General features: G+C 38.8%; 1 long non-coding RNA gene across 1 annotated transcript in view; it reads right to left on the reverse strand.

Moving 5' to 3' along the window:
* The window catches only part of LOC108889636 (uncharacterized), a 151,729-nt gene that overhangs the window by 98,768 nt on the left and 36,070 nt on the right, over positions 1-16,891 (reverse strand). The window contains exon 3 of the long non-coding RNA XR_001962017.2: positions 11,999-12,077. This is a non-coding gene — a long non-coding RNA (uncharacterized LOC108889636). The remainder of the gene's footprint in view (positions 1-11,998; positions 12,078-16,891) is intronic.

The following is a 16,891-nucleotide window of genomic DNA, read 5'->3' on the forward strand; positions in this document are numbered from 1 at the left end:
ACCACTTGCCAACATCTCAGCAGTTGTTTAGAGTCCAACTTTTGGTAATAGACTGGAGTCTGGGTGAAGCTGAAGTTGGCTAAGTGTGATGGATGTGGTGTCCATCAAAGTAAGCACACCTCCAAATGCACTCCCCTTTAAAGACCCACTGAAATAAAAAAATGTATTTCCCAAGCTTTTAGCCTGCATCCCTGTGTGCTGTGCTATTGCTTGATATGTCAAATAAATGTCAAAAAGTCTTTTTTGAGTTGTAGTAGCTTAAATTTTTGATTGTAGGGCAGCCAGCTAACCCCCCCCCCCCATCATTTTAAACTGCTCTTAACTGCTCATGAGTTGTAGCTGTACAATGGGTTAGAGGTGTTTGGATAACACTTGGCAAAAACTTTGTTTACATTGTCAAAAGAGGTTTGGTTTTAATCTAATTTATGTGATAAACCATATCTATTCTTAAGTGATCCAAACAAAGCCCTAAGAAATGATATTCCATCCACCTTTCCGCCCACCTTCTTTAAAAATGTCCAAAAAGGCACACAAAAAAGTATGTTTGCTATAACTACCTTAAAAGTGTTATAAGCAGGGTTTTTCTATCCCTGCATAGCCAATGTTAGAATTAACAGCTGTTTACTTACCAGTCTAGAAGAAATGCTGTGAGTTCAGCATCAAACTTCATTTCTTTATTGACCAAGAGCTGTATTCAGCAGTGGAAAGCAACACTTATATTAACTTCTGTTTTGCTTCTATTTCTATCACTTCTTTTCTTCTATTGAAGCATTTTAACCAACCCACCTCATGATACCCTTTGCAATAGTGAGTCACTGTAGCATTCAGTCTGCCCTCAGTCCAACATGAGAATATGAAGACGTAGTGCTGCCCAGAGGGCATATTCTATCCTCTTGGTAAGTAACAGCTGTTAATGCTAATGTTGCCTATGTAGCGATAGCAAAAACTTACATATAGCACCTTTAAATTATTGAGGTAAAATGTATTTGTTGAGATATTTGAGGATTTCTTTTTCTCTAAAATGTAATGTTAAGTTCTTGGAGGAACTGCATCTCAAGGCAGTTCCACGTGGAATTCAACATTCAGCTGTGATTTTCGCAGTTTGATTTTTTCAGTCTGAGTTGGCTCTGATCTTTATCATGGTCATTTCAGTTCAATTCAGAGAAACTCGTTTCTGTTTTAATCTGTCCTGCCTGACATTGTTCCGCTTTGCTCTTTGTGTTTCTGGTCTTTTCCTCTCTCTCTCTTCTTTGATCCAAAGCAATAGGTGAGTTGAAAGGTTAGCTTGTTCTTTGACCATGACTACTCTAAAATCCCGAACAGGAACATGAGCATTGCTACAAACTAAAAGAGAGAGGCCAGGATGAGTGTGAATGTGTGTGTGTGTGTGTGTGTGTGTGTGTTCTCCCAGGTGACGGAGCATGGACGAGAGAGATACTCGTTTGATCCCTGGAACAAAGAGAGAAGGGAGGGCAAAGGAGAGAGACAGCAGGAGGCCAAGAGACAGAGAGACAGGAAGAGAGAGACTGATGAGTGAGAGAGACAGATAGCTGAAGGGTGAAAGAGAGAGAGACAGGAGAGAGAAAGAGAGAGAGACAGGAGGTTAGGAGGGATCAGGCCTCATGAGAACAGAGCTTTGTTGAAGGGGGTTTGAAGATCACGAGCAGCTTTGTCAAACACAGTGAGAAGGGAAGGAAAAACATGCGTCCAAAAAGTATGCACACATTCCTAATTTTGGCAGCTATCTGTGCTGTTTACTGTTGCACACAACATGGGAAAAAATTACATAATTTTAAAGGCTTGGTTCACCAAAAATAAAACAAACATTTATTCTGACTTACCTACTGTAGTGATATCTTGCATGCAGAAAATTTTGGTTTTGTTTGTCTAGATTTTGAGATACCTGTGTCCGAGGTTTCTGCCTGGGAGATGAAGATGGATGGAGGGTAATGTTTGTAGTTCCAACAGTGACGTCATATGAAAGAACATCAATGTAAAAACAGCAATATCCCTGACCAGAAACAATGTCCCTGATAAAATTACAGTGACATAAATTTTGTCATCAGCTTATTTAGCTAAAAATCAATGCCTGTGCTGTCATTGGTACTGCTTTCTACCTCTAAGATCTGTCGGCAAAAAGCGCTGCGAGCACCATAAACAAAATTCACTTCACTTTTATCAGGGTGGAAGCAAAAAATTTTGGAGGTGGGAATCTCAAAATCAATATTATCTGCACAGCTAGATACAGTAGCATTGAAATTTAGTGAAGAAATGTTTTTGCTTTTCCGTTGTGTGTTTTTTTTTTTTTTTTTTTTTTTTGTAATTTGAATTAACCCTTTAACTGACGTCCCTTTGACGTCAGTTAGGTTAACCCTCTTTGACATAGCATTAAGTTGTTACAGAATTTGTAGCATCACGCTCCTGTGGTTTTCTGCAGCTGGACAGTTTCATCACCAGTCATGCTGCATGCACAGTACAGTGAATTCCTTTACCTTGCCTATGCAATCAGTCCCAGAAAACAGCCTACACTACCTTCATGGCATTTTACTGATGTCGGAGAAAAAAAAAATTGCAAGGGAAATCATTTTACATCCACTACGGTCATCAAGGCTCCTGATCAGCAGGTACTGTAGTGCAAAGTGTTTCGACATGCTGAAACAACTAAAAGGAGGCAGATGGAGGAGAGGAGGTAGGAGAAGAAAACAGATCTAAACATATTTATAAGGATCTATAACATTTTACAGTACAAATTAATTAGTTATTTTTCGAGGTTTGTTTTGGCTTGTTTTAAGAGTTAATTACACATAATTACAAATGGTTCTGTAATTCTTTTTTCTCTATATAAATAAAAAGACATTGTGTGATGTTTCTAATCCAATTAAAATCAAATCAAGTCTACTATATGTACGTATGTATCCTGTCCAAGGCCACAGCATAGATTATCATACGACTGGATCACCTTCATGCACATATGCACAATATATTATAATGTACACATTAACCAGCCCCCTCAGACTCTCTCTCCTTCAACCCTCCATTTCTTCACCTCCATCAAAGACATTTCACTGCTGTTTATTAAAGTAGATTTGCATGATGAACAACAATATATATATATATATATATTCCTGTGTGTGCTGATATGAAAATACTGTTATTGTTGTTGTTGTCTGCACTACATTTAAAACATTATTCTAGGCAAGTTCTGTGATTGTATAGCAATACATTTCACATTATTCCATCCTGAAAGCTCCTCTACATAAACAAAGACATATGTGGTGGCAGTATGTTCAGGTGACCTTTAGCAATGCATTTTGCTTTGCTGGAGCTGATGGGACAGACCATTGTGTGTGAAGATGCTAATTGTGAGTCTGTACGCTAAAAATGTGCACACACACTCAGTCGAGACAAAGACAAATCACAGATTAAAATAATGAAAGTGCTGTTAGAAAATGTCTTCACAAGATGGTGATACATATGAGTGATCGCTAACTCTCACCCACCCCCCTCATGCTTCACTTCTCCTGACATACTACTGTATACTGTAAAGGGCTTTCATCAAAAGTGCCTCAAAATACCAGGAAAGCATACTGTACATCTTTTGTGTGGATGTGCCCAGAGGGAATTGAAGCAAAGATATAAAATATGTTTTCATAACACGAGTTTCACGCAGAGCATCTAACAACCCAACCCCCACATCTACCTTTTTATTCTCTTCCTTCCTCACAGACACTTTTATTATGATCTTCCAAACATGCCCAAGAGACATGTGAGTCACATAGAGAAATAGACTTGCTACTCTACAAGTTATTAATTTCATTTGAATGTTTGGGTATGATGAGGCATGGCTCTAAAATTGTAATCTACACAATTTATAAAACTGAGTAAAATTGATTTTTGTATTGTATGACTGTAGAAAATGTAGAAAATGGATGGACATAGTGTAGATCTCAACCTGTTCTCTATGTCAAAGGACTACGCTGTATTAAACAGTGAATATAGTAACATGTCTAAAACTGTTTTAACTCTTGTAGGTAGTTTTTTGATCATGTAAAGAACAAGGCTGCAAATTTCCAATGACTTCACTGATTTATTCATTTTAGTTCAAAGAACATAGCTGCTGACTATGTAGTCTGTTCGTGTTTCTTTGAAGCTAAGAGAGCACATCAGTAAGCAATTAAAACATAACTGATAATGATGTTTTGGCACTGCTTTTTTGTCACTCATGCCAGGAAGACACAGGTAAAGAAAGTAATTAATCCAGTAAAATATTTCTATACTTCTGATTGCTGAATATAAACATTCTGATTTTACTGTTTATCACATCTGAGCTGACAATGACGCCTTCACCAGCGACAGTAGTAACTTCAACCAAGTAGTTATCGTGCCTAAACAAAGCTTAACAATAGTGATGGTAGTTCAGAAAAGTCATATGTACAATAACGGCACTGACAAACAACACTGTACTATGATAGGAAGATGAGAAAATACTCATATGGGCCATGACAAACAAAGTGTTTTGTCATTTAGTGTCTGGTACTTATTGGCATAAAGGTAATAATTTGGTCAGTGCTGCTGATGATTTGATACACCCAGTGCAGCTTGAGGATTTGGTGTTTAACCTTCACCTGTTCATGTCCTGAGCAGCTCTGATAAAGAACCTTTAAAGACCGCTGATTATGTGATTTAAATATTGTTTTTTTTTTTTTGTTTTTTTTTTGATAATTCACTGGTGGCCTCTCCCTCTGTTTTCTCTCCCTCCGTTGTTGAACTAGACAGTGTTGAATCTAAGCTGCTAGCCTTTCTCTCTCCCCCTGTCTCTCTGTCAGACAAGAGCAGCAGAGAGTGCTGAATATGAGCTGGTAGCATGGTGAGTCAGCCAGTAGCTTTACATTTAACACATGCCAACGCTACCAGGACTGAAAAGGAAGGCAGTGGGGGTGCTTTCTCTCCCTCTGTCTTGGTCTCAGTCTGTGGCTCTCTTCCTATCCCTTTCTCCTCCTCTTCCTCTTCCTCTGTTTCTCTCTTCTCTTTCCCTCTATCTCTTCTCTCTTTCTGTCCCTCCTAACCCCTCTTGCGATCCATTGCCCACTGTTTCCCTCTCGTTCTCTCTATTTTTGCCCTCCCCCTCTCACTCTCACCCCCTCCTCCTCCTCCATCTCCCTCCCTCTTTCTCTCTCTCTGTAGTCTCCCAGTGGTCTTGCTGTGGGGCATATGCTGTTGCAGGGAGAAGGGGATGTCAGCTTGGATTTCAACACTGTCACAACAGGGGAACACACACATACATACGCACATGCACACAAACACACACGCAGGTATACAGGCACAGGAAGCAAATGGCCACTTAGAAAATATGCTGCGTTTCTGTCTCACACACACATGCAGTGCATGCACAGGCATACACACAAAGGTAAACATGAATCAAATGGCCACTTGTACAATATTCATGCACACACACACACACACACACAATGGAAACAGTCTCACCAGGGTAGAAAACAGTGCTTGTCTGCAAACTGCCTGACAGGCAGAAAATAGCCCTGTCTAAGGAGGTGTGAGAGGAGAGGAAAGGAGAGGAGAGGAGGGGAGAGGAGAGAAGAGAAAGCATGTGAGGAAAGGAAGTGGAGGGGGAAGAGAGGGAGAAAAGGAGAGTAGTTGAAAAGATAATAGAGAGAGAAAACAGAGGACGAAAGAGAAGACAAAAGAATATGTGTGTGATGGATGACACCTTGGGGCTACAGTGCATTATGTATGGAAACCAGATCACACCAGAAAACCAACACCAACTAACTGCTAAATAACAGTTTGTTCAAAAACAACCTATTCTTTCTCTTTTTCTGTTCCCCTCTTCCTTCTCTCCTTACCATCCTTCTCCTGCCAGTCTGTTCCTTTGTTTTCCTCTCTCATCCATCCAGTTGTGCTCCCTCCTCCCCCCAAATTCTCTCTCTCTCTCTCTCTCTCAGCTCCTGATATGGTATCAATGACCTTAGCTTAGTACAGCATGGTCACACTGGCCTGACCAGAATCCCATTACTGACACCCTTCATGTGTAACATTACTGCACTGTGTGTGTGTGTGTGTGTCTGTGTGCGTGTATATGTGTGTGTACGCCTGTATACATGCGTGACATTGCCCTTTCCATAGCAACAACATTATGTGTGGTGCGTAGCAGACAGACACAAACGTAAATATACACAAACACCAGGACACTAACACACACGCATACACAGGCAGACACAGATGAAGCTGACTACAAAATACATAGCTGTGTGCTCTTAGTGGCAAAATCGGTACAGCACATGCCCAACCATACACACACATACACACACACACACACACACACACTCTTTCCAGAAATATTCCATTCTTATTATTACAGCTCCCCTCTCTAAAGTTATTAATCCCCTACATTGGGTTTTTTTTTTTTTTTTTGAAACATTTCCGTCTGGGAGCCAAGCTCATTAAAACAGCACTCATGTGGGTACCGACCAGAAAAAAGCCCTTTGAAACAATCTGTGACTTGACGCTTAGTTTAAAGCAGCAGAAAAGTTTACATGAAACGTTTATTTTTCATCTCATATCACACATGAGGTTTTAAATCTCCACCATGGTTTAAATGTTTAAATAACATCATTTGCCGTAGTTAAACACATTTGTTGTAGATGAGGAGCATCTGCTGCATTGCCTTTGAGGGTTGCAGGGGGGCGGGCTCTGCCATGGTTATGTAAATCAATAGCAAGTTTGCCAATACAAACCCTTATCCGGGGGGCAGTTCCTCTCAACCATAAATCAGGCTTGGAAAAAGAGGCTAAACACAGGAAAAATTGCCTTTATGATGACCTTAATGATTTAACTTTGATGTATGATGTGACACTGCTGTAACCACCACCTGGAAGTCTGGAACTAACCTTACCTTGTTACATTCAAGAGCTGAGATTGAGTGGAGCAGCACTGTTATATTTGAATAATGGGTCTTCCCTCATTCACAATTGAAAAGCACATTACAAAGTTGAGAAATCATAACAAGCTCCAATAAATCTAATTATTGCAAAATGACTCAGGAATAAATCTTTTCTACAACTTGAGTTACCTTTAGGTTCTGTATAACACATACACAGTCACATGGTGACAGACTCTAACTGACTACAATCCTGTAATCTGTTATAGACTACAGGATTGATTAAAGTTGACTTTAACGGAAGAATGGCTTCGATTTTATAGGCTGCTGTTGAAATTGCTGCATCAGCTCTATTGTGGCCATATGGTTTGTGTTATAAGGATGGAACTGGCAGCCATGATGCTCTTAGTCATGATGCTCTGAGTTGAGTTTTGGAAGCAAATTTATACACAGCACATGTAAGACCTGAACACTTTAGGAATATGAGGCATAGTGAAACAGCATATTGTGATTTCTTTCTCCTTTGACTTTGGTGAATTGTTGCCCTAATCAGAAGGGGACAGTGAAATTGAAAAGCACCCACAAATGCACAGGTTTGAATGAAAATTCACGTAAGTTTGGACAAAGAATCGATAAATGTGCGATACTACAAAAACACCTTATGGGTCATACTCAAAGCTTCTTATCTGACCATATATTATGTTCCAGCATATAGATCCAATATGGTGGCTGTCAAATTCAACAAGGTTGGCTGATTTTTCTGCAAATTATTCTCAATGATTAATGGTCTTATTACTATAGCCGCCCCTCCTTCCTCCTCAAATGCACACAAGAGAGATACAAGTATATGATTAGAGGGGTGGAAATGAGAGGGAAGAGAAGCAGGGCAGAAAATAGAGGGAGACAGAAGATGAAAAAGCAGAAAGAGTAGACGAGGAGTGCCTGACAAAACTAACATAAAAATGATCTTACAGTGAATGTGGGAACTCTTGCATAGTTATACTGATTGATTTATTTTCTATTCAGCTTACAGCAGCTCTGAGGTCTTTTACTATTTAGGCCAAATAAACGACAAATCCCAAACACTCTGTATACGGAAACAAAATAAGAATGAACTGTTGGAAGGATCATATAAAACTATATGTCAAGGGTTTGAAAAAAGACAAATTAAAGTAGGAAGAAAAAGAGGGACAAATCTACATAATGCTGATTATTGTTAAGTTAGCTGTGATAACCACTAAGTGCATAATGAAGAAGCACTCTTTTGGCAGTTGGAGGTAACTCAGTGCTACAACAGACAACAAGACAAAAATAAATAAATAAATAAATAAGCAACAAACGTGTACTCCGAACAGAGTCTGGCATTTAGATGCTCTACATACTACAGTGTTCAATGGAAAGCAGAAATCATTGAGATAGTAGGTTTAGAAAAAGACCAATTTAAGTCTATGTGTGTGTGTGTGCATGTGTGTGTATTTTTTTGTATGTACAGATGCATGCATGTTTGGTTTTTATGCATTCACCTGTGTTTGTGTGGGTGTGTATGAGACAACATACTCTGTTAGACAGTGTCTCTGTGGTACCTGACATGTAGAAATATCTGTAAGGTTTTGCAGAGAAGAGATTAATGGAATTTTTTACTGTCATGTATTGTGTTATAGAGATCAACACAGTTAAGTTAATACTCATTCCTGCTCTCTAAAGAAGTGGTTCATTTAGGGTAAAATAACATCTGTTCCCTCTGTTTGCATGATGTGATGTGGCATTTTCATGGTTTGCTGAGCACAAACTTCCTTGTAATTGGTTTGCTTTCCTCCTAGCAAATGCAATGACCCCTGTTGTTGGTGATTGCCTACAAATAACTGTGTGGAGAGATGCTACTGTTTGCAAAACAGTTGATCTACATTTGTTTTTCAGATCTGTAAATGATGTTGTAGTGGATTAGTTTCCATAATACAATAACAATAAAAAAAAAGTATGAAATTAATGTGCATCCTGAATTGTCTAAAACCACAACTACAAGATACTAAACAGTGAATTTTGTCAAAATGCGTTTTCTCATCTTGACTCTGAACTTTCCAGTTGAGATAATCATCCATATTATCATGTTTTGAGTATTAACTCGCTGTTTCGTATCCACAACATGCTTTTGTATCAACTTCTTTTTAATTAACATTTTTAAAAATTTAATACCTTCTTTATGATATAATCTGGTATAATTGTGTATTTATAAATAATGAGAAATTAAAAGCCTCTCTTGCAAGTATAGTGTACTTATACTGTTGCCAACATTGCTCCTGTAAGAATTCCCGTAAGTCCTATTTTGTGTAGAGCAATGGTAGAAAGTGTATTCCTGCAGCACTGAACAGATGCTCAGAGGACAGGCATCAGCAGAGCAGAGAAGCAGACCCACCAGGTCAAGAAAAAGTGAAGAACTGGCCTCACTGATGCTAGATTAGGAATCAAAATAATTAGACTAACAGCACAAAGTGCACAAACAAGCAACTCTTTCTTTGTAATACTGCAGCCGTGCGCTGAGTGAGGAACCGTAACAAACTCTTGGCCTTTGTGCTCTGAGTTTAATGAAAACAGTCATGTTTCAGGTGAGTGCTTTTCTTCCTGTACACCTTTAAACCGCTCAGTCATACTACTGTAACAACTCTGTTGACACAAGTTCTTTGCTGAATAAGTTATTAAGATTTTAAAACTGAACTGGACTGAACAATGGCAAATTTATCTTTCATTGACAATTTGCAAATTCATCCCATTCATTTGTTTAATGAACGACTCACTTGGACAGACAAGGACAGAGGAAAGCTAATGAGGGCCAAAATCACTGCCTCATTCGCAAGTACAGATTTTATTTTCTTTAACCTGAGGAGACGAAACTACTGCTCACATCACTCAAGCTACCACAGATACACTCTTCAAGCTGAAACTACTCAACACTGCTGCAAATGAACTTTTTGATCTTATTGTGTAACAAGAATAGAAGCAGATTGATTCTGTGTCCAGTTGTTGCTCAGCCACTGACAGAAAAATCCAACTCTTTACTGCCACAACAGAACTTTTGTCTGCCAACAATCAAGTGGGTTTCAAAACTATTGAGATGCATGGGACAGATTGTCAGACAACAACATGGGCAATAACATCAGTCCCTCAAAATGGCTGACATATATCCTCATCGTCCTCCTCTGAATACAGGCAAGGGAAGGGAAGAATGTGAGAGGCAGCCAGGAAACTATGGGGGAAAGGTTAGAGAGTGAGATAAAGAGGGAGTGGGGTGAGTTAGAGACAGAAGAATGAATGGAGGAAGAGTTGGTTATGAGTAGCAAGGTGTGATGCAAGAAGCAGGATGAATCTCTAATTAGTTTTTTCAGCTCAAACTTCAATCTCTCACTGTGACCTTAATAAACAGATGATATAGACACACATGCGCATACACAAATCCATGGCTGCGTGCGCACACACATTCTGACACACACACACACACACACACACACACACACACACACACACACACAGTGTGATGAAAGTGTTACCTCAGCATTTTCCAGCTAAATGTACTCATTAGCCTAGTTGCACATGGCTGCCTGGGAAAACAACAAAGTCAGCTCCAGAAAGCAGAGAGCATTCATCTAAGAGGCTGTCAGAGTGGGAGACAGAGAGCAGAGGTCTCAGCACTACCAGAAACTCGTGGCTGCATTATTTTCTCTAAGACTAAGTCAGTTTAGATGCCATTACATACATTTTCATGACATGTTTATTTGAGGAATTCTTGGCTTTTACTCACAAGCAGCCCCAAATAAGTTGTCATAATGAATGCTAAGCATAAGTAATTTGCAATTAACACAACTAACAGTACTCTCAAGGTTTATTTTCCTATTTTTAATCTATGTCTAGCACCAAAAAAACAACCCCTATTAAGACTAGTACTTGAACCAACTCTATTTGAACTCTGCTAAATGCACATATCCTGTAAATAAAGTGGTTTCAAGGACAATGTGCATTTGACAAAGGACACTGTGCCTCATACGCTACCTCTGGATACATACAGAAGCTGGACACATTATGTCTTCTTACCTGTCAACATTTACATTTACATTTTATTTCAGGAAAGAATTTAGCATCATCTGAGCACATAACCTGTCATGTTTATCTTTTCCAGCACCTGTTGCATCAGGATAAATTTTGGATATGTATAAAGATGGACTAGGAGGTAAGTGGTGATGCAAAGCAACATGGCCTATCTTCTCAAACAGCATATCACATGGAGACAGTGAACCAAGCCAGGTCCATGTCTTCATGACTGAAATAATATCAGATTATATGTGTGGAATGGGATGAATGCTCTAATCACAAGACTGTGGCTGTCCCGCATCCAGGTTCATATCTATCCATTCTTCTATTTACATGCAGGGTCGCAGGACGCTGGATCCAATTCCAGTGCACATTTAGTGAAAAGCAGGGTTCACCCTGGACAGTTTGTTAGTCAACCACAGGGCTCACATACAGACAGACAAGGTAACCCTTAACACCTACACAAGAGTTTCAATTCCAACTGATCTGCATGTTTTCCAACTTTGGGAGAAAAAACAGAGCACAAGGAGGATATTCAAACAGTCACTGTGAGAAAACACAACTCCTCACACAGAAAGGTCCCAGAGAGCAGACTGAAACCTGAACCTCTCTCTCTGCGAGGTGACAGAACTAAGGACTGACCCACCATGCCATCCAATCCATATTCAAATTGTTTTAAATGTGTTCATGACTTGGAAAGTAAAGAAGAAAATGTTCTACCTGCCACTTTGACTGAAAAAAAGTGTTGAAATTATAAAACTTGGTGCCCTCTCACTCATGGTGCAAAATGTAACAGAGTCAGAGATTTGCTAACAATTCACTGGTGCAGGTTCTGTATTGAGACAAGGAAATATCTGCTGCATAAATCTGATTTCTCTCACTGGTCACAAGCAGGAAGATAGCTGCATTTCCTGTTAACACATGGATGGTTTTTTGTCGATCTGCAAAGGCAAACTAGGGAGCAGAGCCCTTTCAAATTGTCTTCTCTAGTTAGTGAAATACTGGACTGTCTCTCACACTCACCCAAGTCCAAAGGCGTCCTTTTCTGTGGCAGCAAAGACAAGATGACCATCTGATTCAAAGGCTGAGCTCCTGGCAGAATCTGCTGGGCGAGAGGAGTTCATGAGTGTTCCTGGCTGCTTTTGTGCATATTCCAGCCTCACATAAAGCTTCGGGCTCATGTTTGGAGTCATGGAACTCATGGTTTTCAAAGGGACAAAGAGCAGTGGTAGACCCACACACACAGAGAACATATGGCAAAGAGGGAGGCGAGAGACTGACAGTGTTTGCTGAGTACTTTAATAATGTGGGTTATAAATTATTCTACATTTTTTTCTTTAAGTGACAGAACAGTAACAAAAAGCCAACTGTAAATGAGGTCCTTGGAGACTTTGTGCCCTTCGATTCCTAAACTAAAAGCTGAGGCAAGGTGGGCAACAGGAGTGTCTCTCATCCTACAAGTGGAGGAAGACTACAATGACTTAAAGACTGGACCAGGCTTGCTCTGGGCACTAAGTCTGTAAAGGCCAAAATGCTGTCGGGTTGAATCAGGAGAGAGTATAGACAGGTGGCTAGAGTATTATTATACATTTAGCTTTTCAGGAAGACTAAAAACACCCTAGATGCAAAAGATATATTAGAGGCTGGTGGAAGATTTACTGTATGCACTTTCAGCCTCTCTATGCTCCACCTATGCTCTGTTAACAGTCCGTAAAAGTGTGCAGGTCACAACTAGTCACATCTAGTTTCAGCAACAGTGATGCAGTCGCCTCCAAATCCCTGTCTTCAGGAGATGTAGCACATACATTCACACGCTAAGGTGGCACGGATTATCATTAACCAGCTAATTACACAATCAGGGAAGATCAAAAGTAAAAACTTTGTTTTTTTTTTTTAAAAAAAAAAAGAAAACTGTCTATTTTATCATTGCATCTAGTTAGAAAATATTAGATTCAGGCTGCAGTGAGTTGTGCCAGAGCCACGCTAACTTGTCAAATTTGTCAAATGTTGTTACTCTTGTAGTTCTTCTTGCATTTTTTGGAAAATGTGGTGTTTTCTACATCTGTTGGAGTGTATAGTTTTGAAACAGTTTAGCCTTTGCACAAAGAAAATTTAATTAAGTCAAATCTAACAAAATGGACTGTATTCTCCATTTAGCTCATTGTTTTAAAGAGGGATCAGTTGAAATAAATAAAATAAAAAATTCTATGTATATAAACACAAGACTGAAGTTATAATAGCTATGATATCCTTTTGGTTTAAAATAACACACAGCATATGTGCTGTCTTTGGTTCACTGCTGAACTAAAATAGCTGGAACAGAGGGATACTAGGTAAAGAGTGTGTGCAAAAGTGTATTTTTATTTAGGCTCTGATTGAGAATGAGTTTGATTGATAGGTACAATATATAGAGGATAGAACCACAGTGAATGGTGGATTCAAAATGTTCCAAACCCCTTTTGCTAGATTTAAACTACATTAGAAAAATGTCTGGTTGATTGCATATACAAAACTGTCTGCTCCAGCTAGAAAAGCTTTTTCAGCTTCTGCAGTAATTAACAAGCAACTGGCTGTTGGTTAGTGGTAGAGTCTTGCCAAGTCCCAAGTGTATAAAATAATTGAGGCATTCAGAGGTCACAGTCATTATTTAGATTCACTACCAGACAGTAATGATTCCAAAGGTGTATTTACATATATTACAAATAAGGGGTTAAATCATTAACACTACAGAAATGTGGGTTATGTATTTGTATTTAATACTTATTACTGCTTCCATTGCACTGTTGCAGAGAATAAGTTTCCATTGTTTACATTATAATACACAAGCCTATATACAGTACTTGAATGTTGTTAAAGGGATAAACAAGGACTGTGTGGCATCAGTTTTCAGTCTCAGTGTGATGTAATTTAAAGGTGAATGCTTTTAGATTATGAATGTGAAATATATTTATTTAGATTATGATTAAGAAATACAGTATATTAATTGAGACCCAGTGGTGGTGTGATAATTGAGGAGTTCAATTTATTCATATTCATTACTCCATAATGTGCTGTATATATAATCTGTGTGAGCTGAGCTGGAGATGCAAACAAGCTCCAAGTGAAATGTTTTAATTGGCCTGTTCTATTTCCATTTCAATAAGATGTCCCCTCCTCTCCTCTTCTCCTCCCCTCCTCTCCTCCTTTGTCCCCTCCACTTCTCTCAAGCTGTCCTGTCTGATATTTGACATGTTGGCTCTCTCTCTCCGCTTCCTGTTAATGGATCATTTAACTCCACAATTTGGAGCTGCAAAGTATGTGAGGAGATAAAGATGAGTGTATGTGAATATGAGAGTTTGTGTGCGACTGGATGCAGCAGAACAAGACTAACACAGGAAGTTGAAAGAGGAGGAGATGGGAAGATGAAAGGAGAGACATGAAAGGAGATGGGACGAAGAGAGAAAAGTTGAGATTTCATGAACACTACAAGTAGAGCTCTGGCAACTGAGATGAGATGTGCTTCTGATCAGAAGCCATTACAGACTGACACCACCAAAACTGTAATCCAAAGTTATTCAAAATCTTATCAGCACTGGAATTCAAATATCAAGACAGTTTTGGGTTTGAGAGTTTCAAAACCTTGTTCAAATTCGAATCTGTTTTAAACTGGTGTGATTTTATAATTTGTGATGCCATAACATGGCTTATGTGCTGAGAGTCAAATTCAAAGATGTTCAGATGCAGTCGCTCATTAACTTGCGCACAGCAAGTCAGTCAGGAATATTCTTTCACAAAATGTTTTGGCAGCCCTGGGACAGCCAGCCATAGATGACAACTAAAGCTGAAACAAATCAACATATACAGTGTTCAAACTGCCACATGTAGTCCACATTATGTGTGATATTCTTTAGACATCTTTTAAACTTGGTAATTCATAATATAAACCTGTTCGAAGACAGTAACGTTATTTTCATATAGCAAGAACCAAAATATTGTGTATATTCATACTGTATATTAAACCACAGATATTATCTTAAAAATATATGCTGGAATCAACAACTGTAAAAAATGAGAATGTCTATGAAAAGTATACATGAAAGAAAATAGAAACCACAATGAATAAATGACACAAACCAAAAAGATGTAGAAGTCTGTGATAATCTCATGCTAACTGTAAAAAAAAAATGGAAGCAGCAATATTTACAAGTGAAAACATTCAATGCTGGAGTCCTGTCATGGCTGCACTACAAACAGCACTCTCTCAATTCAGTCAAGTCAGGAAGCACATTTGCTTCAACAATCAACTACTTAAAAACCTCTGGCCAGAACTGAAATAGTCTCAGTTTGATTGCTGATATTTAGATGCAGATGAAGAGGAAGGAGGGAGGGAAAGAGTATGGATGGGAAGGAGAAATGGATCATAAGTGAACAGAGTAGAAAGGAAGAAAACCCTTTCCTGTCTCCTTATTCCAAAATTCCTCTTCCATCACTTTTTGCTTTCTCTGAGTTTGTTTAAATTCCGTCTTCTTTTCCTGTTTCCACTTTTTCTGTCCTTAGTTTTTGTCTGTTATTCCAACAGGCTCTATACTCTCTGTCCCTCTGTTCCCCTGTGTTTCCCATCTTTCCTGGCCTCTTTCCTGGCCCCTTCAACCCTCATATATCTCCCTTATGCTCTCTCTCCTCCTTTCTTCCTCCCTATTTCACCGGATTCCCTATTCCTCTTCTTTTTTAACCCTCAGCCCACTTTCTCATGCCTCCTCTTCCTTCCATCTCAACTTCTCCTCACCCCCCCCCTTTTGTGTGCCCTGCCATTCTCCGTGCTGCCCCAGGCTCAGACATATGGCGCTCTCCTCTCTGCTATTGTCATCCATTAACACAGTTGTCAGTGGGAATTACAGACACATAGTGCAACATGCAAGGCTGTGCTTCTGATGTTGGAGACAGAACAAGGCAGGGAAAGATGTTAGGTGTCTTAAAAGGGCAAAAATAGAAATCTGATTCACTGCTTTTTAAACATTAACTCAGATAAGAAATGCTTTGCAAAATTTATACTTAAAGATTGACATAATACAACATTTTAACAATTACATTTAAACAATTTCATCTTTAGTACATTCAGTAGCTAAACAGGTAATCTAGGCAATATATATAAGTTAATGAAAACTGCCAAATGGCCCTTTAATCTACACTTAGCTGTTGATAGCTACAATGGCTTAACGGCCAAATGAAAGACAGGTTCTCAAAGGAATACTCGTCTTTGTTTCTTTGAGATAAGATCTTAGAAGCTCAGTGCTAACCTATTAATAGCCAACAATATCCATGGTGCTGATACAAATTAGCACTACTCGGAACAGAATATGTTGACATCTGACATCTGATATATATATATATATATATATATATATATATATATATATATATATATATATAACAAAGCAAAGGCATGGCTTTTTAGTTAGATGGCTTGGAGAGATCTTTTGGAAAGCTGACTAGCATTAGCTAGTTGTGGGCTGTCAGTGTGTTAGTGGTTAAATTAATTAAGTTAAGTGTGATTCAGGTGTGCCAGTTAGCGAGCAGTGGCAATGTTACTAATTAACTGAACTAACGTGCTCATTAGATTCTCTAACATAACTGTTGAGCAAGCAAATGCAACTATTATTAAAGCTAATTAAATTGTGTTTAACAGTTTGTATAACAGTGTGATTAAAAGTCTCTTCAAAGGTGGCTTTTATAACATAATTTTTTGGGGGGCTTTAAAGAAAAGCTGTTTGTAGTGATATAAAAAAAAAACAAGATGTGGCCATTCTGATTAGATGCCTCCATCAGATGCCCACATAAAAGTAAAAGTTTGCATCTTTTCTGTCAGCAACAGAGTTGATTACCTCAAGTTTGATTAGACTGGATGGAAAATCACAGCATGAGTGCACACACAAATGC

This window comes from Lates calcarifer, linkage group LG15 (genome assembly GCF_001640805.2).
Source record: "Lates calcarifer isolate ASB-BC8 linkage group LG15, TLL_Latcal_v3, whole genome shotgun sequence".
In the NCBI taxonomy this organism is placed as follows: Eukaryota; Metazoa; Chordata; class Actinopteri; family Centropomidae; genus Lates; species Lates calcarifer.